General features: G+C 39.6%; 1 pseudogene; it reads left to right on the top strand.

Moving 5' to 3' along the window:
• The first annotated feature begins 4,087 nt into the window (after window positions 1-4,087).
• Window positions 4,088-25,254, top strand: LOC131317599 (uncharacterized; annotated as a pseudogene).
• Window positions 25,255-26,088: the final 834 nt, after the last annotated feature.

The raw sequence follows: 26,088 nt of genomic DNA, 5'->3' as shown, positions 1-26,088 counted from the left end.
AACCTAATTCCCTGTTGGGGACAGTTAGGTGGCGTAGATTGTAATGACCCGTGCTTACGATTCGATTAAGGGTATGTTTGATTGGATGGAATCAAGGTTGGAATAGAATAGTTATTTCAATGACTTATTTATTTCAATGTTTGGTTCACCATTGAATAATGGAATGATGATTCCAAATGGAATCACTATTCACGTTAGTAAAAGAATTGTCATTCCATTCAAAAAACTAAAGAATTGTTATTCCATTTCTTTGTCACACCAAAACTACTAGTGCCACTCCAACATTCACTATTGCCAAACCAAAAATTAGTATTGCCACTCTAAAAAAAATGCTATTGCCACTCTAAAAATTATTACTGTCACTCCAAAAATTGCTATTGCCACACCATTTCGTTGGAGATGAGAATGACTATTTCTAAGCACAACCAAACATGAGAATGGGAATGATTATTCCATTCTCAATTCCTCCAATTCTATTCCATTCTTAATTCTATTTCTATTCACATGCCATTCCATCCAACCAAACGCACCCTTAAGTTCTGCATAATTAGGAATCCTATTTTCTTTTTTTATCAGAAAAAAACCTCTCAATGAGGGGATTCATCTTATGGGGTAGAGAGTCGTTGAGTAATTAAGGGTGTAGCCTGGTATTTGGGTGATGGTCCCCTGTTTTCAAGGATCAATTGGCGTTTGTCTTCAATTGCTCGTGGTTGCACGTCTTGTGGGTTATACTCGGAGAAAACATCGGAGATGACATGCTCTTTTAACCGGTCTAGCCAAGGCAAGACAAGCCGATTGTTTGTCACCAAGCAAGGCAAGGCATGACATGAGTCTACCAAGCTTTCAGTTACAAAAAGTCTAGAACCACTCCGCCTCACAAAATACAGAAAATACTCATAAATTTTAAAATAATTTTTTATGCGATCCTATAAAAAATAAGCTACAACTGATATCGGGAGGTATGTTTTCTGAATTCGTATGGGCGAAACCGCAACATATTTTCTGAATTCTTAAGCCCCTACGAATTCAAAAAACATACCTATCGATATCCGTTAGAGCTAATTTTTTACATGATCTCATTAATTCCCATTAATTTTTTTTATAAAATTTATGGGTATTTATTTATTTAATTTTGTATTTTTGTAGAGCTCCACTAACAGTGCGGTGGACTTACACGGTGGACCTTTGGGGTGGTCCAAGACTTCCTCCTTCAGTTGTCCCAATCTTTTGTGAAAAAAGAAAGGTGTCAATTCAGAAACCGTTGAGCATTTGTGTTCGAGATGCAGAAGCCGTTTGAGCATTTGTTTTTCCAACGAGACCATGCGAAGATATCCCCACAAACTGTTTTTCCAAATCAATTTTTTCAAATTGTCTTTGGCGACGGTCCATTTTTTTGAGCGCGCGAGACCTCTCTTTGGGTCCTCATTTACAAACCCACTAGTGTGCAAAGTCATTTAAGATAGAAAAGAGTTTTGTAACTAGATAATGTGGGACAAGAGGCAAACACATAGGTATTTTATGATGAATTGCATGGTATGAGGGATTTTTTTGAATTATAATTATATATAATTATTATATATATATTGTAGTTGCGGTAAATTCGAAACGGTACCCAGTATTTGACCGATACCGATATGTACCATACTAGTAAGAAAACCGGTACCCTGACCGATACGGTATTCAGAACATTGGTCAAAGCTTCCATTTCCACCTAGGGTTGTAAATGAACTGAGCCGTTCGTGAACTGTTCGAGGCTCAACTCGGTAAAGGCTCGTTCGAGTTTGATTCGTCTACTAAATGAACCGAACCTGAACCTCAATTTTATGCTCGTTTCATAAATGAGCCGAACATGAACACAGCAGTATTCGGCTCGATTAGGCTCGCGAACTTGAAGTATATGTGTATCATGGGGATTTTATATAGTTATATAGTAAAAATTTTAAAACTTGTACAAGTCTTAACGTTTACAATTACTAAAAATTTACTTATGTATATGTTTTTATCTTTTTATATGTATATGAACATATTTATGTACATAATGAAAATTTTATTTGCAGTTTTAGACCTGTATAAGAACATAAAAATATGATATTATTGAATTGTTAAGGCTCGTAAACAAGCTCGAGTTCGACCCAAACTTGGGCAAGCTCGGTTCGAGTTCGGCTCGTCATAATTTTCATTGAGTTCGGCTCGAGCTCGAGTTCGCTAAAAAACTTAACAAACGAATCTGAGTATTCTAATATTCGGCTCGATTCGGCTCGTTTACGGCACTATTTCCACCAAAAGAAAACAAAAAAATTAGGTGGCGAGAATGAATGTTAGGTGACTGCACATTTTGCTCGTGTCAAGTTATTTTTGCCCTCATTTTTCCCTCAGGGAATCAATCCCGACGTATCTAATGGAAAACGCTGTCATTTTTTTTGGGATAAGGGTCCAGGGATGAAGGAGACGAAGGTTTGGATCTAATGTAAAGTTTGTTCCATTTGTTTGCATTCGAACAAATTTGAATCGTCCAAAAACCTTTTTCGGATGCAAACAAATTAACCAAAATTCGGACGGGAAGGGTGCCTGATCCTTTCAAATCCTTTCAAAGTGACATCAAGAATGTGTCTCCCATTTTTTTTTGTCGGTTCAATGCATTGCAACGCGGACTGGAGGAGTGTGCTATGCAGTCCCGTGCTGCACAACATGCTGTGCACGGCAAATTGTTGCCACTCCGATTTCGCTCCGATGATCGGGATCATTCAGTTCGTAGAGCTCGTCGTGTAAAATAAGTGTACCAAAAATTAGCTCGATTGGATATCATTAAGTGCCTCATCCAAACATTATTATTTTCAAACGAATGGATCCGAAACATTAAATAAAATTCACTATTTTTTTGGTACACTTAATAATTTCAAGATAATACTGTTCAGATGAGACACTTAATGATATCCGATCGAGCTGATTTTTTGTACAATTATTCTACACGACAAGCTCTACGAAGTAAATAATTCCGATCATCGGAACGAGACCAGAGCAACGACAATTTGCCATGCATAACATGTTGTGCAGCACGGAGCTGCACAGCAGGCTCCTCCGGTCCGCATTGTTGCTATCTATTGACGTTGATGGATCTCAAAATAAAATGCTCGACAACTTCCCATGCAACAATCAAGCAAATATAATAGAGAATAGTGTACTTTTCATTGATTAACACCACTCAAGTCTAGGATGACCGCAACATTTCCATTCTCTCTTTTTCACCGTTCCATGTTACCCAAAAATTTTAAAATGTTTTTTTTTTATGGAATTTTGTAAAAAATCAGCTCAATCGCGCATATTGATAAGTATATTTTTTGAATTCATTAGGTGAAACTGCTCAATTTCGCTCCTATGAATTCATAAAACATAGCTACCGAGATGCGATTGAGCTGATTTTTTGCAATGTTCCATAAAAAATATTTTGAAATGGTTTTTTTTTATATTTTTGTGGGGCCTGGAATGGGCTCCACACAGCGGAAATGGTGCAGTGATCGTACCGCTTCTGATCTGTTTTTGGCCCAATACCGTTACAGTATGATAACAAATGGAGTTTTTTTTTTATTTGAAGAGAAAAAATGGAGATAAGTTCTCAGTTTTTCAAGGGTATTAGGGTAGCTTACAAGCACACCACCATTAATCTCGGGATCAATTGTACCGATAGTGTGTGGGACTTGGGGCAACAAGAGTTCATAATTAACCCCGTAATTGATAGCTCTTCACACCACATCCGTCAATCTCAGTAATTGCCTGCAGTTGGATAGTTTAATTCAAAATATGTATTTCCAATGTTCAGTCAGCTAATGCAACTAAAAATATTGTACAGTATCTGTGAAGTATATTTTCCAACACAACTGCGTTCGGAGCGAGATTGATAGAAGAAAAAATGTTCAGAGCGAGCTTGTGGGGCTCTCTCGGATAGGCTAGGCAAGGCATGACACGCCATAGGCTAAACAAGGTATATGTGTCCATCATACGGTTAGCAAAAGGCCTGGCATGGCATGTGCTTTTCACCAGGCAAGGCAAAGCATGGCATGGCATGTGCATTTCAGCTGGCTTGGCTAGGCAAGTCAAGCCATGACATGGCGTGTCACCGAACTAGGCAAGAGACATGTGGGATCTACGAATGAGATTAGTAAACTTTTGTGGTGGGATCACACACCAACGCGTGGATAGAGGCTGGCCACAAGCCAACCACTTGCTGATAAACGCGATGATTTGTTTATGAAGAGTGAGATTCAGGTGCATCTGAATATTTGAGTCAATCTTAGGCAGTCAGCACATCCTTTTCTTTAATGTTTTGGCCCAAGTATGGTTTTCCGGAAGTTTGTTATTCAGACTTAAGATCTAAGTCAGTAGTAAGAAGTATCTGTTTCTTTCTCTGGTGTATTTTATAGGGGAGGAAGTGGAAACTGTCCACTCACCTCCGGACAGATCTTGGAGTTGTCTCACAAATGTACGCTAAACAAAAATATCTTACCAGTAAGATGCTTTTGCAATTGTGAGAAAATCGGTGGGCTGTTCTGGGCAGTTATGATACCGACACTTATAGAGGTGCTGTCGTTATATTGACATTCAAAGTCAATGTTCAATGATTCCAGGAAAAATATTGAGGTTTGCTATCTTCTCTCAGTAGCAATCCAAGTACATACTCTTGTGATCACATACTCTCTTGTTTTGTAGAAAACCTTTTTCAAGTACTTTCCAGAAGTACAAGGAAACCCATATGGTTCTTGAGCTGCATGTCTTTTACATTACCTCTCCAAAAAAATTTTGAGTTGGTTCAGCTTCTACCGATAAACTCATATCTAATGTGAACATATATTTGTTGTTTTTTAGCTGCAGCTTTTTGGAGGCATTGAAACACAGAATGGAAGAGGGTCCATGGACCATCTTCTGTGGCAATTCAGTGGGTTCTCATGAATTTGGAAACAACTCCAAATCTGGTCTTTCACCCATCATCAATCCATATTCCTGCATCAACCATGCTTTGGTCATTTCTATTGACATTCTTGTCATATTGGTATGCTTATTTACGTTCATCTATAAACCATCCTCAAGCAAGACCCTAGCCCTACTGGACTCTCAGCGCTATTTCACATTGCGAATTTCTTCAGCCACTCTCAACGTTGGCTTGGGTTTGGTTTATTTCGGATTAGGTATTTGGATACTTGTAGAGAAATTGATATCAGAAGATAGCGTACTGCCTCTCCATGGTTGGCTAACAGAGCTATTCCAGGGGTTCACATGGTTATGTCTTGGTATAACTGTGAGCCTCCGAAGGCAGCAGTATCCTCATATCATGACCATAAGGCTTTGTTCTGTACTTGCCTTCTTGTTTTCAGGATTTCTCTGCATTCCATCAATTTGGGTATCTATTGTGGACAAAGTAGTGTCAGTTAAGTGTGTGCTAGATATGTTATCTTTTCCTGGAGCTATTCTATTGCTCTTCTGTGCATTTGGGGAACAAAAGTATGCAGAAAGCAATATTGGTGCACTCTACGAACCTCTACAAGGTGAATCAGCTGATAGCGGGAATGAAAACATAACTCCTTTCGCCAAGGCCGGATTTTTAAGCAGAATGTCTTTTTGGTGGTTGAACCCATTACTTAAAAAGGGTAAGGAGAAAGTTCTTGAGGACAAAGACATTCCAAAGTTGAGGCACAAGGATCGAGCGGAGACGTGTTACTTCACATTTATGGAGATGCTAAGCAAACAGAAAGAAAAAGGAACACCAAATACTTCCGTTTTGAAAACAATATTTCTCTGGCAGTGGAAAGCTATTTTAGTTTCTGGTTTTTTTGCCTTGATTAAGGTGCTCACCCTGGCTACTGGCCCATTGTTTCTGAAAGCTTTCATTTTGGTTGCAGAAGGAAAAGAAACATTTACATATGAGGGATGGGCACTCGCTGCAGGCCTCTTCCTTGGGAAATGCTGCGAATCAGTGTCAGAGAGGCAATGGAACTTTAGAACCAGACTAATTGGGCTCCAAATAAGATCCTTGCTAACTGCAGCAATTTATCAGAAGCAACTAAAACTCTCAAATGCTGCTAAGACAAACCATTCTCCTGGTCAGATAACAAATTATGTTACGGTGGATGCATATAGATTAGGTGAATTCCCGTATTGGTTTCATCGGATATGGACAATAGGCCTTCAGATATGCCTTGCATTTTTAATCATCTACTACGCTATGGGGACTGCAGCTATTGCAGCGGTGTTAGTGATTATATTGACTATGATAGGAAATTATCCAGTGGCCAAATTACAGCATAAGTATTTGACAAAGCTTATGGTGGCACAAGACAGGAGGCTCAAGGCTATAGCAGAGGCTCTAACGAACATGAAAGTTTTGAAATTATATGCTTGGGAGACCCATTTCAAGAATGTAGTAGAAAAGGTAAGGCGAGAAGAGTCAAACTACTTATCGGTAGTTTTGTCGCAAAGAGGGTACTATATGGTTCTATTTTGGGTATCCCCAATCATAGTATCAGCTGCTACGTTTTGGGCATGCTACTTACTTGGGATTCCTCTCAATGCCAGCAATGTATTCACTTTCCTTGCGACTCTCCGCATTCTTCAGGAGCCCATAAGGTCGATCCCTGATGTTGGGGCCGTCTTTATTGAAGCAAAGGTTTCATTCTCTCGAGTCATGAAGTTTCTCGATGAACCTGAGTTGCAGAATAGATATATAACAAAAAGGTGTGACACGAATGGACTCGACCTGTCTATATTAATCAGAACCACCAGAATTTCATGGGATTCAAGTGCTTTAAAGCCAACTCTAAATGATGTAAATTTGGTGGTTCAATGTGGTGAGAAGATAGCTATATGTGGAGAGGTTGGGTCGGGTAAATCAACCCTCATTGCCACAATTCTTGGGGAGGTTCCAGACATCAATGGCATAGTGAGTCTTCAATTTCGGTTATTCTCATTTACGGCGTGAAATTTAGCAAACTATGAATCGGCTGTCATATATGTATGTATGCAGATATATTAGATAGGTTGTAAAGAACAATGAAGGAAGTCATTCTTTTTCCGTGGTCCTTTATAAAGTTTAAGAAACATTCCTTTGGTATATAAGTGGGAGCCAACAAAATTTACCTTTTAAACCATAAATTTTGGCAATTTGATTTATGGATAGGCGATTTCTTGATCTCTGATCTCTACATGTCCATAGCTTGCTAATATGCAACCTCTTGCAAGAAAATTACCAAGCAGTTTTAACTGCTTGTATGTTAAAACTGCTTGCGTACAGCTTTATGGACTGGGTATGCCACCCTCCTTTTTTCTTTTAGTAGTTTTAACTGCTCGCATGAAGGTTTACAGTTTTGTAGTCGTTTGGTCGAAACTAAGAAGCCTATAGATTCCAGACAGATAATTTACCAACCTGAATATTTTCTGCTTCATTTTCCAGGTACAAGTACACGGAAACATCGCCTATGTTTCTCAGACAGCATGGATCCAAACGGGGACTATACAGGAAAATATTCTCTTTGGGTCCACCATGGATCAAAATAGATACCAAGAAGTACTGGACAAGTGTTCCCTAAAAAAGGATCTTGAGATGCTTCCATTTGGTGATTGCACTATAATTGGAGAACGGGGTGTTAATCTCAGTGGAGGGCAGAAGCAGCGGATTCAACTGGCACGTGCGCTATATCAAGATGCAGATATATATCTCTTGGATGATCCATTCAGTGCTGTTGATGCACATACCGCAACCAGTTTATTCAATGTGATCATGATTCCGTAAAATATGATTATTTTTTCTTCTGCATGTGTACTTTTCCAAGGTAAAAGCTAATGTGGGTTATGGACAGGAATATGTCATGGGAGCCCTGGCAAGGAAAACGGTCTTACTCGTCACCCACCAAGTTGATTTCCTTCCAGCATTCGACTCTATCTGGGTTAGGATTTGAATACTTTGCAGTTTCTGCATTATCTGTTGGTTCAGAATTTTTTTAGCTAATACTGCATAATTGGTGGTTTTGTCAACAGTTACTGTCCGAAGGGAAGATTGTGGAAGCAGCTAACTATGATCAGATGCTAGCTTCTAGTCAGCAATTTCAGAACCTTGTCAATGCTCATAAGGTCACTTCAGGTTCTGAGTTGCAATCTGAATACAGTTTTCAAAAACCTAAATCACCAAAAGAAGAGATCCAGAAAATTTATTCTGATCAACATCAAAGAGAATCATTGGGAGACCAGTTGATAAAGGAAGAAGAAAGAGAAACTGGATATACGGGTCTCAAGCCTTACATACAGTATCTGAATCATAGCAAGGGGTTCTTGTACCTCTCCCTTTCAGTTATCTTTCACTGTGTATTTATTATCGGGCAGTTTGTACAGAGTCTGTGGTTGGCCGCAAATTTACAGGACTCTAGCGTAAGCAGATTGGAGCTGATAATAGTATACTCATTGATAGGGTGTGGCATTTCAATATTCTTCGTCCTAAGATCTTATTTTGTAGTTATGTTAGGTACTAAGACATCGGAATCTATTTTTTCCAAGTTAATGACATCTCTTTTCCGAGCACCAATCTCCTTCTATGATTCAACACCATTGGGAAGGATACTCAGTCGGGTAAGAATCTTTTCAATATAGCTGTAATGCAAATACAGCTTAAAGGAATTTAAGAAACTTACATTTTTTTTTTTCTGTATAGGTATCTTCTGATATGAGTATTGTGGACCTTGAATTGGCATTCATATTCACTCTGACTATAGGGACCACCATGAACACATATTTTAGCTTTGGAGTATTGGCTTTCCTGACTTGGCCAATTGTGTTTGTCATCTTACCTACGGTTTATATAACCATAATCTTACAGGTAAAACAACAATGTTACCTACTTGGCCAACCAGTGCTTTCCTGACTTGGCCAACTAGTGCTTCTTGTTTGTCATCTTACCTGCTATTTGATAACGTGTTTTACCTTAACAAATAGAGATTCTACTTTGCTTCTGCAAAAGAGCTGGCGCGAATAGATGGCACAACCAAGTCTTCAGTTGCTAGCCATCTTGCTGAATCTGTTGCTGGAGCGGTCACCATTAGGGCTTTTGGTGAGGAAGACCGGTTCTTTGCAGAGAATTTGCAACTTATTGATGAAAACGCCAGTTCATTCTTCCACAAATTTTCAGCAAACGAGTGGTTGATCGAACGCCTGGAAATCTTGTGTTCAATTGTTCTGTCGTGCTCAGCACTTGGCATGACTTTTCTCTCCAATTATGCTTCTAAATCAGGTCACAAATCAATATTACTTGTCTTTATAACATTTGCTACATGCATAATATAACAAAGGTAAATCACTTAGTTGGCTGATGAGTAAATAGGTTGTCGATATTATGATGGCAGGATTTATTGGAATGGCCCTATCATATGGTCTTTCACTGAATGTATTCCTTGTTTTTTCGGTCCAAAGCGAGTGCACGATGTCAAATTCAATTGTGGCAGTAGAAAGGCTAGAGCAATACATGAATATACCTAGTGAAGCCCCCGAAATAATAGAAGGCAATAGACCTGCCCTGCACTGGCCGGGAGTCGGTAAAGTTGAGATCCGTGATTTGAAGGTAAAAATAGCAATTTTTAAATGCTTTTTTCAAGCTGAAATTCATGTGCAGAGATGTTCTAAAGAACTAAATGGCATCAAACAGGTTAGATATCGACCTAATTCTCCTCTGGTACTTCGGGGTATAAGTTGCATATTCGAAGGAGGGGGCAAAATCGGAATTGTGGGAAGAACTGGAAGTGGGAAGACTACTCTTATCAGTGCCTTGTTTCGCCTCGTGGAGCCTACTGAGGGAAGTATCATCATAGATGATATAAATATAAGTACTCTTGGGCTTCATGACCTGAGATCACACTTTGGGGTCATTCCACAAGATCCAACTCTCTTTAGTGGGTCTGTTAGATACAATCTTGACCCCTTAATGGAACATGATGATCAGGAAATATGGGAGGTGAGGTTTCTGCCACATAACTCTAGTTATGATATTAAACACAAATTTTCTGCTCACACCTGTTTTAAGTGGCTTTACATGCCCTGGAATTGTCAGACTAATGAAGAAGTTCAACTAAATAACAGAAATTACATGTTTTCCTGCTAAAAGGATTCTAGTGCCCCTTCAAGTATGAATGTAGCCACTACTAGGTCCTCTGTAGAAGGGCTTTTTCGGTGAACTAATCGCTTTTTTTTTTTTCTACTTCAAGTTTTAGCCAAGGCTACTTCCAAAAGAAGAAAAACCATAAGGATGTTGTGTTTGGTTCCACTTCCATACTATGAATGATACCAAGGATCTTTCTCACATACTAGCAAAAAATTAGTCACAGTGAGCAGTTCATTGGATTGGCATTTGCTTTGCCTATTTGATCCCATTTCTAAACGATGTATTGAAGGTTCTTGAAAAATGTCAACTTCGGGAGGCGGTTCAAGAGAAAGAAGAGGGTTTGTCCTCCTTGGGTAAGTATAAAAAATTTAGAGAATATTGACACAGAAATCTTTGGACTAAAAAGTTTGTACTAACAACTTGGGACCATGCAGTTGTGCAAGATGGATCAAATTGGAGCATGGGGCAGCGGCAGTTATTCTGTTTGGGACGCGCACTTCTCAGGAGAAGGAAGATACTAGTGCTTGATGAAGCCACTGCCTCAATCGACAATGCAACAGATTCTGTAATCCAGAAAACGATCAGAACAGAATTTGCAGATTGCACTGTGATCACAGTGGCTCATAGAATACCAACTGTTATGGACTGCACAATGGTGCTTTCTATTAGTGATGGTGAGTGAGTGTTCATATTCTGATTATGTGAACAACCTTTTGTTACCGAAAAGGGAGAACTCAAGTGAAGATTTTGTTCACATTTTCTCCTTCTTTGTTTGCATTTACAGGACAGGTAGTGGAGTACGATGAGCCGACGAAGCTCATGAGCAAAGATGACTCACTGTTTGGGAAACTTGTTAAGGAATACTGGTCTCATTCTGGAAATGTCAGTGGGCATTTGGAAGATTAGTAGCAAACTTGTTGATAGTTTTGTACTTAACGTACTTTGTAATAAATTAAAGAGTGGATAAGAAGATGAAGAGATGATGACAGAAACTAATCCATCTAGAACCGTCTCCACATTTTCCCTTATAATTTGCGAGAATAGAAACAATACTTAGCTAGGCGGAATAAAGGCTGTTGCATCTGACCCTCCTCACTCCACAGTCCACACAACTGTGGAGCCTTGGCACGATATGGGTACAAGACACGGACACGGACACGACAAGATACGGACACTTGGACACGTTATGGCTCTTAAAATGAGACAAGCATTTAGGGCACGTCAAACATACAATACATTAATGTTTCCGTAATAAATTATCATGTGAACGATTTTCGTAATCCCACGTGAAAAGTCAAATGAAAATTCTGTTCGTTTGAGTTCCGATCCGTCTTTGTTTGAATTTCCAGGACAAGTAGTGGGAGTGCGATAAGCCGATGAAGCTCATGAGTAAAGAATATTCACTATTTGGGCAGCTTGTAAAGGAATACCGGTCTCATCCTGGGAATGTCAGTGGGCATTTGGAAGATCAGCAGCAAGCTTACTCGTAGTAGTTTTTACTTGAATTATTTTGTATTTGGTACGTGATATTCTAAAATGTTGCTAATAATGGGGGATTTCGAACATAAATTCCGAAAATGGTTCGCTTTTAACCTTTATTTCTTGGAGTCAATGGTTGGACTAACATTTGAAAGATCGATGCACTTATGTGCATACATCACGTAGATGCGTCCGCGATTTATGGAGACGTATAGGGGACGTGTACATATTTTTAGGATCACATCGGGGACATATCATAGACAAACCAAAGAGTGAACAAGAAGATGAAGAGATGGAGGTAGAAATTGATCCATCTAGAACTGTTGACATTTTGGCCTTACCTAAGAGGAACCAGGCCGCATCCATCTGAGCCTCCTTAGTCCACTATTTGTCAAGTCTCTTGCATTAAGTGGCCAATCGGTAGCGAGCTCAAGAATACTGATTAGGACAAAGACACATGCGGGACATGTCATTCTCCTAAAATTAGGATGCGAAGACGTTTGGAACATGTCGAAAGTAGAATACGTTGTAATGCATCTTAGGAATTCATACAATAGTCAAAGAACACATTGTATAAATATTATGAAGACAGACATCAACTTGTCCTTTATCTAGTAGTGAATGCACTAAACATCACGAAGTGAAATAAAGGAAAAAGTTCACAACGCCAAAAGACTTTAAAAAAGCTCTAAAGTTTTTAGTGAAAACAAGCAAGACTAGCTAGTGGGAGGATTTCTGTGATTTTTTCCCTTTTCGCAAGACTATAATGGTTATTGTCTTCTGCACAATCTCTCTCTGTGATTTTTTCCCTTTTCGAAATGGTTTTTGTCTCCTGCACAATCTCTCTCTCTCTCTCTCTCTCTCTCTCTCTCTCTCTCTCTCTCTCTCTCTCTCTCTCTGTAGCAATGTGTGTACTGTGTAGGAGGACTGGTAGCTGATGGGTAATGACCAAAATAAATTGAGTACTGCATGAGGACACTTTTCAATGTGACTAAACCTACTCCCTTTGTCCCCTTTGTTTTAGAGTTTCATTCTATTTTGGACCGTCCCTCAAAAGCATCTCTATCATTGATTTATTTTAAGACTCAAACTCAAAATTTGGGTAACATCATCAAAAATTCATCTTTAATTATGACTCAAATCCTTTCCCATTTTCTTTCCCAAATCTGGGACAAACTAGACTCATACTAAATCCTTCCCCATTTTTAGGTAGATGTGTGTGAATATATATACGGAAATGGGAGTTTTCTCTCAATCTCTCTCTTGTGTGTGTCTGTTTGTTTCTTGTGTGTGTAGAAGGCGTGGATCAGGGTCGGTCTCGACCCAACAATTTGTACTAACATTATAAACGGTGATTATTCTGGTTCCTAATGATGCTTCCTAGACCATTAGGAAACTTCTTAATCTGAGAGACACTGTTCGGCCTTGGATTAAGTATATTGTAGGGGATGGTTTGTCTACCTATCTATGGGCTAACAATTGGCATACTTTGGGGCCTCTTTACCAGAATTTTGAGGAGTATGTGGGTTATAATATCAGTAGAGCTCAGAATGCCAAGGTAGCTTCTATCATTCAAAATGGAGTTTGGGTTTGGCCTAACCCAAGATGTGCTATAACCAGACAGATTGTTGATAGTACTGAACTTTCTCTAATGCCCAACCCTCTTGTTCCTCATTCTGTGAGATGGTTACTTCATAAATCTGGGGTGTATACGACTAAGTTAGCTTGGAATGCTCTACGTGCTAAATTTCCAGTGGTTCCTTGGTCTAAGTGTGTTTGGTTTCCAAGTCATGTTCCTCGTTGGTCTTTTATTGAGTGGCTTGCTATTCTGGGAAGGTTGTCTACTAAGGATAGGCTTAACAGTTGGGGATTACCAGTTGATGGGATGTGCCTGCTCTGTCAAGACGTGGAGGAGTCTCATAAACATCTGTTTTTTGAGTGCTCATATTCACAGACGGTTTGGCAGATGTTGCTTCACAAGAACAACATTCAACGCCCTTGTTTTGGTTTGGCTGGTGAACTGAACTGGATGTACACTCATAGATCTTCTAATTCCTGTTCACATCGTGTCTATAAACTCTCCATTGCTGCCTCAATTTATTGGATTTGGAGGGAACGCAATCGACGGCAATTTCAAGGGGTTAGTGTGCCTGCTCAAACTTTGGGGTCCCAAATTATCGAGGAAGTCTGAGGCCGCTTGTGCTCGTGGAAGAATGTTCAGCATAGCAATGCAAATCAGCTTCTTGTTACATCCTGGAGCCTTAGTTCTAGGATATTCGGTCCTATGTAATTGCTCTTTTCATGTTTTTTACTTCTCCTAGCTTGTTAGGTTTGCTCTGATTGTACTGAGGTTTTGACCTTTAATTGGTTTTGGTTGGTTTGCTTTATAAAAGTTTCAACTTACCCAAAAAAAAAAAAAAACATCGAGGGAAACTTCGTCTTTGGGATCACTTTTAAAAACAATTTTGTAACCTCTTGATGTGTTTAACGTGTCCCCAACATGTCATGAAGTATGCAAAATGTGTTCAACTATATCATATACAAAAAAAAGAAAAAGAAAATGTAGATAGTAGGTATGTCCGGCGCATGTAGTGTCAGATACGAATACTTGAGGCCAGAAGATGCGTATTTGCTTCTCAGTTAGCAAGCACCATGTTAACTTGATGTGTAACAGCAGAAATGTTTTAGGGTACGATTTGGAGCATTTGCTCAAGTTGGACTGAAAAAATGAACACCATAATCTCTCCTTCTCTCTCCTCCCAACTTTTCGGTCAAAAGTTTCTCCACAAGTCAGTGCTCCCAATCTTTCCTTCTCTCTCCTCCTCACTCCCTCTTTTTCGTGGCTAGTAAAGGGTCCTGCTACCAATAGCATTGGGAAAATACACCGACAGTCTCGTCGAACCATTTCCGATCACCAGAAGGTCAATCTATACGAAAAAATGGGATATTTGGATTGAGCAACTACTCATGTCAGATGCCGTTGATTTCCGTGTAAACTCACTTTGTTTTTTTGTTAAAATTTTTGGACGGCTCGGATCAGCCGTTCAGTGGCCTGAGACGGCTAGGTGCGGCCGTGGGTGCATTTTTCCTATGGTACCCGTCGGTACCAATATCATTTCTAATACAAAGTTACGAAAAATAAAAAATACTGAAATAAGTTTCAGATTTAAAGGTTTGCAAGAACGCAACCTAATTGAGGAATTATAAAGGTGTGAACTAAATTTACTAATTTATGTGCCCTCACTCATGCAAAATTTTCAAGCTGTCCATGCTACTGGTTACATGCTACAGGTGGACCTTGCACCATGTCAAACGGTACTCGCTCGCTCGTGGGATTCTGGTGCTCATTTTCTGAACTCATTTGCAGTTGAATTTTACAACTTTATCTGATTCATACGTTTATATATTTAAGAACTGGAATACGTTTGTATAATCTTACCTAATCCTATTTTTTTTATAGTTTTTTTTTAAATGTTGGATAGATCTAGTCAGAACTGGAATAATGCATTTTGTTTCACATTTTTTTCCTTTTCTGTGTATTTTTGTTTCACCTTTTCTTAATGCGTTTTTTTTTTCATTTTGAACACAGTCTGGATCTAGTCAGCAACTGTGGTTGTTTACCTTGGCATTTGTTTGTAATGACAGCCTAGATTGTTTGTTTTTTTTTGAATTTGGTTTCATGGTTTGTATTTTGTAATGGCAGGTGACTTTTTTTTTTAAAAAGTTTTGGAATCTTTGGATCTCCGATCCCCCGCGGGGATCCCAGTTCCCCGTTTGGGGCGGGGATGGAGGGAAAAAATAAACCGATTTATCCAGTCGGACCGCTTACATAAACCGATTTGGGAGATGTGAGTGACGGGTCCGATCAGTATTTGAAATGGCTGGACTAACAGTCACATGGGTCGGCAAGTCATTGCCCAAGCCCGCCCACAGGCCGGGCCAACCGGATTTTTTCTTCTTTTTTTTTTGAGCCGCGCAGGCCGGGCTACCTATCATAAATTGAAGCCCAAGCCCAGCCCACGTGCTACTCGATTGACGGGCCGGCAGGCCAATGGGCAGGCTGAAATTTCCTTGGGCTGAAACTAAATTAAGGGAAAATAGAAAGGATTTTGTGCTAATGGGCGGGTACCACGGGCGGGCTGCTGGGTGGGCTCACGGGCGGGCCGAGTAAAAATTCATAGGCCCAAGCCTGCCCATTACAAACTATGGGTCGGGCCAGCCCACCCGTTTTACGGGCTCGGGCAGGATAAAGGCCCGATGGGCTGGACGGGCTTTGGGCGGGTCATGGGCTTCGGGCTAAATGATGACCCTTTCGTTTGGGAGTGGTGGGACCCTGTCTCATGAGCAACTCACTGAGCGCCCTTGGGCTGGAACTGAGTGGGGTGAGTTTTCTCTGGGTTGTGAAAAGCCCATGCCTCAAATGCTGCCTACTTTACTATCCAAAGCATGAAAGACCCATTTGATTTCCTGCCAAAGGGGTTCGTGGATAGGACCAAAGGGTTGGGTCTGGTGGTTCCTTCGTGGGTTCCTCAGGTCTGAGTCCTGGCCCACGAGTCCACGAGAGGAATCTTGACCCACTACGGGTGGAACTCGGCGCTGGAGAGCATAGTTCACGGCGTGCCCTCAATTGCATGGCCGCTCCATGCGGAGCAAAAGATGAATGCGGTGTTGCTCACCGACGATCTCAAGGTTGCGTTTAGGGCCGTGCCGGAGGAGAATGGACTAGTGGGACGAGAAGCGATTGTGAAAAACGCGAAGGACCTTATTGAAGGAGATGAAGGAGAATTGCAATTGGATGAGAGATCTAAACGATGCTGCCGCGGAGGTTTTGAGCCAAGATGGGTCGTCTACCATGTCACTTTCCACGGTGGCTCGCGTATGGAGGGATCACCATAGAAGCATTGAAATGTGACTGTTACAATTATGTCACTTTTCTTCTTTTGTTAGTCACTTTATTCATGTAATAAAGCGTAGTGCCAAGAAATGAGGGCAATTGGGTCAAATTACTTGCACTTCGACCGATGTGAAATGACCTCTTTGCCACAGCGTGTCTTTTATATGTTTGACCGAGTGTTTACACTAAAAAATGACGCCCAACGAGAGGCTGCTGCTTGGTAGTTGATTCAATCCAAAAAAAGGATTAATGCATTCAGGCCTGACCAGTCTAGTGAGGAGTAGAGATAAGTGTTGGAAAAACAAAATACAACTAGCAAAATTCCAGTGAACAATTCCATTAATTACAGACTGCATGAACGATAAACAAAACAGTATGCAAATCGAGTCTTATGATACACGGTCTCCTTAAAACAGATTTGCTGTCTCACACGAGGATGTTGGAGGTTGTATCGGTGTCTGTCTCTCATATAAAAATGGCTAGAAGCCTAGAACCACGATCAGTAGAACACTACCGAAGAACGTTTTGGCGAATTTAGATAACAATTTTCTAAATATGTATTTAGAACATACATTTAGGAAATGTAATCCGAAATAAAATGATAGGTAGCCGTCTCCATATGATACACTTTTATACTTATGTACATTTTTCTTGTAAAGTTGTGAAGATGGAAAGATAGTAATATATGTAGTTCGGTATCTTTTAGTTGTTAATTAAAAGTTCGGCAAAGTACGGATTACTTCCATGTGGTACGGCCGTTTTGCAGATGACCTCCCTGTGTTTTACTAATGAGCAATTAACTTTCCTGTGTTTTTTTGGAGTAAGAGTAAAGTGATACTGTTACACATTCCATCCAAATTAACGGTGCGTGCACCTCAAACTCTCCAATTGCATTTATGAAATGAAAACTGTACTTCCCTCCAAAACTATTACTCCTAATAAGACAATGGAACCTTTGGATTCTTCCCCCAAATCATAGAAGCCACAAAACAAATTACTGTAACTTTTTTTTTTAACCGATGAACAACCTGCAGCCGAGTCACTATTGAACTCAATTGCGCAATTTAAATCTTGGGGAGATTAGCATAGTAATCTACCGCCATGACTTCCACTTAAATCATGGTTTTTCTCTATGGAGAATCGAACCCTGCTATATTACAAGTACATATTCGCTCTTATCATGATGACAACCCGTGGGTGCGTACAAATTACGTAACTTGAAAAGGAAAAGCAAACCCAGCGGGGGTTTATTCTTCCCCCAGACTGGTTCTCTCTCTCCCCTCTGGGTAATCTCTCTTCCTCTCTAATCTCTTCCCCCAAGTTTGCATGCTTCATAAGCTTTTGATACGTGATTTTTTTTTTGGAAACAGAATACGAATTATTTCATCCTATAAATTCTGCTTTTCTAGATTATCATCGACTTTAAAAGCTCCATTCAGTTGTCAAGATATTTAGTGATGGAAAACAATTCCAGGAAAATTACAGTGAAGTGAAGTAAACGGAAAATGGAAAGTATTATCCTTTATGCATCCATTTGACATAAGAAATTCAAGAAAAAGTTGAAAAAAATACAGTAGCTTAATTATGTGGAAACTAGTGTAGAAATATGATTCTTGCAATGAAGGAAAGTTAAACATTTACCGTACTATGCTTTCCTAGCCTTTCCCTGTGCATATATTCCCGGAGTCGACCCTGCATGTTCGGCATCGATTTACGCTCGTTGGAGATCGAATCGCTCAAAAGAAAAATCAAAGCTTGAACATATTTTTAAAGCTCGTAAGCTTGAACAAATTTTTTTATCGACTCGTTCCGTTTGTTTATCATGCTTACACCTCATGCTGAACTTCCACTGGTCCTTCAAAATGTGCTGACAAATGTAATGCTTTGTTTATGTAGAGTGAGATTCAGGTACATTTAATTTATTGTTACGTAGTAGTTAGCATATCCTTTTCTCTACACGTTTTGACCCCAGGATAATTTTTTTTTTTTTGGTAAGTAACCCCAGGATAGTTATTTAGACTTTGTTCTAGATCAGTCGAAAGTGTTTGTTTGTTTCTCTATTCTATTTTATAGAGAGTAAGTGAAACCTCTCCGGTAGCTGCCCGGAAACATTTGCTGGAGTTGTCACACAAGTGTAGCTCTCACACACAAAAATCTTACTCATGATAAGATAGTTGCTCACTGATTCCGGAAGCCGGATATTTGCGACTTCCCAGTACTGGAAACGTATTGAGGTTTGCTATCTTATCTCAGTAGCCATCCAAGTACGTACTCTTGTAATCGTATACCCTTTGTTGTTTTGTAGACTTTCATCAAATACTTACCCGACAACAAAATTTTTGAGTTTGAAAGTATGAACAAGAAACCGGTGGAACATGTTTGTTATGACTTTTCTCTAGACTGAAAGTGGATGATCAGCTGATCAAGACTATGTGTTTGTGCGTGCGTGTGTGTGTTTGAGCTAGATCTCTTAACATTTAAAGCAATATGGGTTAACCTTATCAATCTTCTTGAGTTAGACCATCTTCTACCAATAAGCTGACCATATCAAAGTTGTAACAAACATTTGTTGTTTTTGACCTGCAGCTTTTTGGAGGCAACGGAACACAGAATGGATGAGGGTCCATGGACCATTTTCTGTGGGATTTCAGTATATTTGTATGAATTTGGAAACAACTACAAATCTGGTGTTTCACCCATTATCGATCCATCTTCCCGCACCAACCATGCTTTGGTAATATCTATTGACATTCTAGTCATGTTCATCTGCTTACTTACGATCGTGTATAAACCATCCTCAAGGAAGACCGTGGCCTTACCGGACTCTAAACAGTACTTCATATTGCGAGTTTCTTCAGCCATTCTCAATGTTGGCTTGGGTTTGGTTTATTTTGGATTAGGTATTTGGATAGTTGTTGAGAAATTGATATCAGAGGATAACGTAATACCTCTGCATGAGTGTCTAACAGTGTTATTCCAGGGGTTCACATGGTTATTTCTGGGTATAATTGTGAGTATCCGAAGGCAACAATATCCACATATCATGACCATAAGGGTTTGCTCTGTACTTGCCTTGTTGTTTTCAGGATTTCTATGCATTGCATCGATTTGGGTATCTACTGTGGACAAAGTAGTGTCAGTTAAGTGTGTGCTAGATATGTTATCTTTTCCTGGAGCTATTCTATTGCTCTTCTGTGCATTTGGGGCACAAAAGTATGCAGAAAGCAATATTGGTGCACTCTACAAACCTCTAAAAGGTGAATCAGCTGATAGTGGGAATGAAACCATAACTCCTTTCGCCAAGGCCGGATTTTTAAGCAGAATGTCGTTTTGGTGGTTGAACCCATTACTTAAAAAGGGTAAGGAGAAAGTTTTTGAGGACAAAGACATTCCAAAGTTGAGGCACAAGGATCGAGCGGAGACGTGTTACTTCACATTTATGGAGAAGCTAGGCAAACAGAATGAAAAAGGAACACAAAATACTTCCGTTTTGAAAACATTATTTCTCTGGCAGTGGAAAGCTATTTTAGTTTCTGGTTTCTTCGCGTTGATCAAGGTGCTCACACTGGCTACTGGCCCATTGTTTCTGAAAGCTTTCATTTTGGTTGCAGAAGGAAAAGAAACATTTAAATATGAGGGATGGGTGCTCACTGCTGGCCTGTTCCTTGGGAAATGCTTCGAATCACTGTCAGAGAGACAATGGAACTTCAGAACCAGACTAATTGGGCTTCAAATAAGGTCCTTGCTAACTGCAGCAATTTATCAGAAGCAACTAAAACTCTCAAATGCTGCTAAGACAAGCCATTCTCCTGGTCAGATAACAAATTATGTCACGGTGGATGCGTATAGGATAGGCGAATTCCCGTATTGGTTTCATCAGATATGGGTAATAGGCCTTCAGATCTTCCTTTCATTTTTAGTCATATACTATGCTATGGGAATGGCAGCTATTGCAGCAGTGGTAGTGATTGTTTTGACCGTGTTTGGAAACTATCCAGTGGCCAAATTACAACATAAGTATTTGTCAAAGCTTATGGTGGCACAAGACAGGAGGCTCAAGGCTATGGCAGAAGCAGTGACGAACATGAAAGTTTTAAAACTATATGCTTGGGAGACTCATTTCAAGAATGTGGTAGAAAAGATAAGGAGCGAAGAATCAAACTACATATCAGCAATTTTGTCGCAAAGAGGGTACTATATGGTTCTATTTTGGGTATCCCCAATCATAGTATCAGCTGCTACCTTTTCAGCTTGCTACTTACTTAGGATTCCTCTTAATGCCACTAATGTATTCACATTTCTTGCAACTTTCCGCATTCTTTCGGAGCCCATAAGGTTGATCCCTGATGTTGGGGCAGTGTTTATTGAAGCAAATGTTTCTTTCTCTCGAGTTATGAAGTTTCTCGATGCACCTGAGTTGGAGAGTAGAAATATAAAGAAAACGTGTGTTGCGATGGGACTCAACCAGTCTATATTCATCAGTACCACTAGAATCTCATGGGATTCTAGTTCTTTAAAGCCAACTCTAGATGATCTAAATTTGGTGGTTCAATGTGGTGAGAAGATTGCTATTTGTGGAGAGGTTGGCTCGGGCAAATCCACCCTTATAGCCGCAATTCTTGGGGAGGTTCCGGATATCCATGGCAGAGTGAGTCTTAAAGTCACTTATTTTCTTTTATGGCATGAAATTTAGAAAATTAACTATGGACCGGCTGTCGTATACATTAGTATGCACATATTTTAGATAGGCTATAAAGAACAATGAAGGACTTAAAACTTTTTGCACATAAATGTTTTCCACGTAGTAAGTTTTGTAATAATTTTATCACTACTAAGAAGCCTATAAGTTCCAGACAGTTAAGTTATCAACCTGTATACTTTCTGCTTCATTTTCCAGGTAGAAGTATACGGAAAGATCGCCTATGTTTCTCAGACAGCATGGATCCAGACAGGGACTATACAGGAAAATATCCTCTTTGGGTCCACCATGGATCAACACAGATACCAAGAAGTACTGGAGAAGTGTTCCCTAAATAAGGATCTTGAGATGCTTCCGTTTGGCGATTGCACCATAATTGGTGAACGAGGTGTTAATCTCAGTGGTGGGCAGAAGCAGCGGGTTCAACTTGCACGTGCATTATATCAAGATGCAGATATATATCTCTTGGATGATCCATTCAGTGCTGTTGATGCACATACTGCAACCAATTTATTCAATGTGATCACAAATTTTTGAAATGCGATATTTTTTTTGTTGTACTTTCATACTTTTCCAGGGCAAAAACTAACATGGATTATGGCCAGGAATATGTCATGGGAGCTCTGGCAAGAAAAACAGTCTTACTCGTCACCCACCAAGTTGATTTTCTTCCAGCATTCGATTCTATCTTGGTTAGAATTTAAATACTTTGCACTTTTTGCTTATATCATTCTTTAACATTGATGTACATGTGGGTTCATTTATCTTTTAGCTTATACTGGATAAACGATACATTCTGTCCTTTGGTTTTGTCAACAGTTAATGGCCGAAGGGAAGATTGTGGAAGCAGCTACCTATGATCATTTGCTAGCTTCAAGTCAGCAATTTCAGAACCTTGTCAATGCTCATAAAGTCACTTCTGGTTCTGAGTTGCAATCTCAGTATGGTTTTCAAAAACCGAAAACACCAAAAGAGGAGATCCAGAAAATTTATACTGAGCAACATCTGAGAGAATCAATGGGAGATCAGTTGATTAAGGAAGAAGAAAGAGAAACAGGAGATAAGGGTCTCAAGCCTTATAAACAGTATCTGAATCAAAGCAAGGGATTCTTGTACCTCTTTCTTTCGATTATCTCTCACTTTATCTTTATAGTTGGGCAGTTTGTACAGAGTCTATGGTTGGCTGCAGATTTACAGGACCCTAGTGTAAGCAGATTGGAGCTGATATTTGTATACTCATTGATAGGGTGTGGCATTTCAGTATTCTTCATCCTAAGAGCTTATTTTGTAGTTATTTTAGGTACTAAGACATCGAAATCTATTTTTTCCAAGTTACTGACCTCTCTCTTCCGAGCACCAATCTCATTCTATGATTCCACACCATTGGGAAGGATACTTAGTCGGGTAACAATCTTGACAATATATAACTGGAATGCAAATTGTGCTTCAAGGAATTTAAGAGGCTTACAAGAAACTTTTTTTTTTAGGTATCTTCTGATATGAGTATTGTGGACCTTGTGTTGGCGTTCACATTCACTTGGAGTACAGGGACCACCATGAACACCTATTGTATCTTTGGAGTCTTGGCTTTCCTTACATGGCCAATCTTGTTTGTCATCTTACCAATGGTTTATATAACCATAATCTTACAGGTGATACGACAATGCAAGTGCTTCTATGTTTTTTTTCACATTCTAAACCACCATACCAGTGGATAACGTGTTTTATCTCAACAAATAGAGATTGTACTTTGCTTCGGCAAAAGAGCTGATGCGCATAGATGGCACTACCAAGTCTTCAGTTGCTAGCCATCTTGCTGAATCCGTTGCTGGAGCGGTGACCATCAGGGCTTTTGGCGAGGAAGACCGGTTCTTTTCAAAGAATTTGCAACGTATTGATGCAAACGCTAGTGCATTCTTCCATAATTTTTCAGCAAATGAGTGGTTGATCCAACGCCTGGAAATCTTGTGCGCAATTATTCTGTCGTGCTCGGCGCTTGGCATGACTTTGATCTCCAATGATGCTTCTGAATCAGGTCACAAATCAATATTTCTCGTGTTCATAACTTTTGCTGCATGCATAATATAGTAACAAAGAATGCTTTAATGTAACAAAAGAGTGCTTTAAATTCACATAAGCCGTGTCAGATTATGTTATCACAATAGACTGATAAATCACTTAGTTTTCTGATGGGCAAATTGGTTGTCATGTTCTGATGGCAGGATTTATTGGAATGGCTCTATCATATGGTCTTTCACTGAACATATTCGTCGTTGCTTCTGTCCAAACCCAGTGCACGATGTCAAATTCAATTATTGCCATAGAAAGGCTAGAACAATACATGCATATCCCTAGTGAAGCCCCCGAAATAATAGAAAGCAATCGACCCACCCTGAACTGGCCGGAATTTGGTAAAGTTGAGATCCGTGATTTGAAGGTGAAACTAGCATTACAGTAGTTCTTTTTGTAAAGCTAAATTTTGTCTACAATAATGTGCTAAAGGAAAAAAATTGGTATCAAGCAGGTTAGATATCGACCTAATTCTCCTCTGGTACTTCGGGGGATAAGTTGCGTATTTGAAGGAGGGGACAAAATCGGAATTGTGGGAAGAACTGGAAGTGGGAAAACAACTCTTATCAGTTCCTTGTTTCGCCTTGTAGAGCCTACTGAGGGAAGTATAATTATAGATGACATAAATATAAGTACTCTTGGGCTTCATGACCTGAGATCACACTTTGGGGTCATTCCACAAGATCCAACTCTCTTTAGTGGATCTGTTAGATACAATCTAGACCCCTTAATGGAGCATACTGATAAGGAAATATGGGAGGTAAGCTTTCTGGCACATATTTACTCTAATTATGGTATCTAACACAACTTTTCTTCTCTTCTACCGTGAAGATGCAAAACACCTATTTTAAGTGGCTTTACATGCCAATGAATTGTCAGAAATATCAGAAAATTACATGTTTTCCCTCGAAAAAGACTCTAGTGCCTCTACAAATATAATTGTAGCTGGCTAGCTGCTGGAATATTAGCTCTATAGAAGGGTTTTGGTGAACAAATGGCTTCTGTTTTTCTAGTTCATAGTTTTAGCCCAACGAAATTTCCATAGAAGAAAAACCTTAATAGTGTTGCTCGTTTCTACTTCCATTCTGTCAGCGATTGCATAATAAGTAAGCAGTTTATTAGAATGGTTTTTGCTTTTGCTAATCGACACAATTTATGAACCATGTACGGAAGGTTATTGAAAAATGCCAGCTTCGGGAGGCAGTTCAAGTGAAAGAGAAGGGTTTATCCTCCTTGGGTAAGTAGCAGTTACTTAGAGAATATGGACACAAACAATCTTTGGACTACTAAGTTTGTACTAACTCGTGCAACTCAGTCGTGCAAGATGGATCGAATTGGAGCATGGGACAGAGGCAATTATTCTGTTTGGGACGCGCACTTCTCAAGAGAAGGAAGATACTAGTGCTTGATGAAGCCACTGCCTCAATTGACAACGCAACTGATTCTTTAATCCAAAAAACAATCAGAACAGAATTTGCAGATTGCACTGTGATCACAGTGGCTCATAGAATACCAACTGTGATGGACTGCACTATGGTTCTTTCCATTAGTGACGGTGAGTGACTCTTCGTATTCTAATCACGTGAATGTTTTTTCGTTGTCCAAAAGGGAGAAATCAAATGAAGATTATGGTTGTTTTTTTCTCCCTTCTTTGTTCGAATTTGTAGGTCAGGTAGTGGAGTACGATAAGCCGACGAAGCTGATGAGTAAAGAAGACTCGCTATTTGGGCAGCTTGTTAAGGAATACTGGTCTCATTCTGGAAATTAGTAGCAAGCCAACTGGTAGTAATTTTTGGGCAAACTTCACTTCCACCCCATGTGGTTTGGCCTTGGTGCGAATACTCCCCTTGACGATTAATTTGTTGCACATAATCACCTTGTACTTTGTGGAAGATTGCATCCGGTTCCAATTCCGTTCATGTTAACGTCCATTGTGTTTAACGCACATTATATGCATATAAACCATTGGGATATCTTGATTTAGGATGTTTAACGTAGTCCTTGCGCCTATGCAAGTACAATACATGGAACCGTTTCCACATTTTGGCCTTGCCGTTTCTAAAACATTGAAGCAATATTTCAGACTTTTCAGTAAGCAGAGTAAGGCCGCATGATTCTGACCTTCCTTAGTCCACTTGTAGAGCCTGTTGCATTAAGCTGCCAGCCTGCCAATTAGCACCAACTACCAAGTTAAGAAGTACGGATATGGACATAGACATGCCATATTTTTTTTTCCTGAAATTAGGGCACAGAGTCAGACACATGAGGGACACGTCTAAAGCACAATACATAAATATTTTGGATTGATCTTAAGAATTCGTATAAAATTAAGCCGAATACATTATTTCTGTTAAATTAAGAGAACTGAACACAAATTGTACTATTAACACTGTGAAGATAAAAATCCACAGTCATTGTGTAATAACTCCTGAAGTAAAGATCGTGGGAAATGTCTTGGCTCACTTTCAAAAGCTGCTCTTTCCCCTCTTGATGTGATCACGACGTGTCCATAACGCACTTTAAGGTGTCCACAATATGTATAACTAAACAAAATATAAGGCAAAAAACGAAAAAAAAAAAAATTCTAGTGTGTCCAACATGTGTCCAGATCGAGAGTATTGTGTTGTGTAGAAACGGACATGGATACCTAAGGTTGATAAACATGTTCGTACTTAGGTAGCTCAACTTGATGTGTATCAGAAGAAAACGAATACTAAATTTTATTGGGTTATTTACAAGGACACCCCCCTAACTATCACGTTTTGTTAACATGACCTCCCCATCTTCAAAACTCGGCAAACTGGCCCCCTCAACTAT

Source organism: Rhododendron vialii, chromosome 2a (genome assembly GCF_030253575.1).
Source record: "Rhododendron vialii isolate Sample 1 chromosome 2a, ASM3025357v1".
Lineage (NCBI taxonomy): Eukaryota > Viridiplantae > Streptophyta > Magnoliopsida > Ericales > Ericaceae > Rhododendron > Rhododendron vialii.
The sequence above is the reverse complement of the archived record's forward strand: the minus strand, read 5'-3'. Positions and strand labels throughout refer to the sequence as shown.